Genomic DNA, 2,637 nt, shown 5'->3' on the forward strand with positions numbered 1-2,637 from the left:
CCGACCGACCGACCGACCGACCGACCGACCGACCGACCGACCGACCGACCGACCGACCGACCGACCGACCGAACGACCGACCGACTGACGGTTACAGTTATGCGGGAAGATGGATTGGCGCGGTAGAATTTGCGTAGCATTGGTGATCGAGTACTCGTGGGAAGCGCGTATTTGTCATATTCTTCGATATATAGTCGTTTCTAGTCTGTAATAAATGGTCACCTGTTGAGCCATTTAGATATCTACCGCGTGATTTGGTGCTTTGTATATGGGTGTTTTTTTATAGTTCTCTTATGCACATACCACACGTGGGTGCGAATGAGAGCAGTTCACAGAACCCAGCCACTGACCTGGGTTGATGCCGGCTCATTGTTTGCGCATGCCCGGCACACATGGGTGAGAAATATTGCAACACGGCCGTTATAGTTAGTTTCTGTGCTACTATGTGATTATAGCCTGAGTGTCCTGCAACAGCAGCAGTTTCCGTAAAACGTTTAGATCGAGAAACTTTGCAAGGATTCCGTTTTTAAGCGAATAATAACCTCCTTCCAGAAGCGCCCTGAATCGTGTATACAATTTCGTCGTACGTTTATGTTTAGTAGTTTCAGAAAATTAATTGCGTCTGTAAATAGACGTAACCAATATGCCAAACGAACACAGTGCAATAAATCTTAAGATGAGCTGTTAATATCTGCTATAAAACAATAACTTTAACGTACTCTCATCAGTTGCTAAACGAGCAATTCCTGGTGTTTGAAGTGCACGGTGTTAATTGTGATTCTTATAGTGCTATTTATATGCTTACACGTTTAACAAACTATTCTAGATCCTTACTAAACTATTTGGCTATGCGCCGCGTTCTGTCGCATAGTGTAAACAGGAATGAGCGTTCACGTAGAAATGATGAAGAAGATCCAAACTTGTGTGGTAAACTGTACAACCTTTAATACTCATACACTGTGTAGCCACCTCATCAGACAATCGCACAAACAGACAAAGAACCGCGCCCAGAACCCGAATCCTCTCCTACATCTCTCTCCTATCAATTTCCTCCAAACTCCTACAAACATACTGCCCGCACATGTACCCGTTCTCACAGACTACGTCCTACCCCAATTTCACAGTGACCCTCTAATCTGTAACCTAACCACGTTTACCATTCTCTCTAATACATCAATGTAGCAATGACGCTCTGTCTAGCTAGCCATGTCACACGTGTAAAACAGATGTTACATCATCTCCCTTTCCCCCAAAACGAAGACTAGGGTAGTCATCGACTCAGCGTCCTCGCTGCTCTACACTTTAACCTGAACCTAACCAATTCCAAAAAAATACTACCCTAATATCTTCCTAACTCAACCCAACGAGGAACGTCTTTCTGTCCGATTAAACACCCACAATCAATACACACAAACAAAGAAATAAACATTTCATATTTATGAAACATATTTATTTCATCTGCAACATAACTTCGTTAATTTGGCGAATAGAGGTAGCACCCGACCATGCAAAATGTTTGTAAAACGTTGATTCGCCGCTGTACTTGAATGTAAAAATGCGTTTATTGTAGAGCAGCAAATAAATTTATGTATACGCGCAATTCACTGCCGTTCATACAATTTTTCCACGGTAATAACGTTCGTATACACACACGCACGCGCACACGCACACGCACGTACACGCACCCGCACACGCACACGCACACGCACATGTAAACAGACTCACATGCGCGTGCGCCATACATATTACACACATTACTGCATGTTATCGTCGGTGTGGCTTCTCTGTCGTTTCTCTGCATTGGTGTCTGTAACGCATGACGATAAATCCGCTTAGTATCGTTCGCACAATTTAGGCAATTTATAATGTTTCCGGATACTAAATGGTGTTCACTCTTTTGAACTGTGACATCAAATACGATTAAGTACTATTAAAAAAGTTAATAAGAAAGTAGCGCAAAATCTCTTTAAATATTAAACCTACTTCTTTACCTATATTATTTTTAATCATCTCATGTGAGGAACTGCAAATATATTCATACTTAAAAGGAGAAAAACTGAAAACTGTACGATTGTCAATGCTGTGCAATTTTATTTTAGATTACCATTTTCTAAAAGAAATAGCGCAGCTTAATGAGGAATGACGCTCAAAATGAGTATAAATGCCAGCACATATTTGTGCGCTCAAGAAGACGAGCATCCTTTAAAATTCTGTCGCTCTTTGAAACGTTAATGTGCCATTAGCTTTAACTCCCTCTGAAGATGAGAAACAGTGGCAGGCGTAACAGACTAACACGACATAAGGTATATGCGGCTGTGGAAGTAAAATGAGTAGCATACATGGCGAGTGGCTATAACGTCAACACAAATAGTAGACACCAACGCTGTATATCTGCTAGACGATGTCATAACAACACGCTAGAGAGATCTATGTGTGAGGCATGCATAAGAATAACATACACCAGAAATAGACGCATATAGGCGGTAGAAAATTTACTGTTAGGGAACACAAATAGTTTAATACGCACTAGTAAGCGGAAGCGAGTGCTGAGTCGGAATTTGGTAGAAAATGGGAGGCGTTTACTCAGGGTCTGGTACGAAATGTTTTGATTTGATTGATCCTCACGCAGTTATGTTG

This window comes from Priapulus caudatus, unplaced genomic scaffold, assembly GCF_000485595.1.
Source record: "Priapulus caudatus unplaced genomic scaffold, Priapulus_caudatus-5.0.1 Scaffold119, whole genome shotgun sequence".
Taxonomy (NCBI): Eukaryota; Metazoa; Priapulida; class Priapulimorpha; order Priapulimorphida; family Priapulidae; genus Priapulus; species Priapulus caudatus.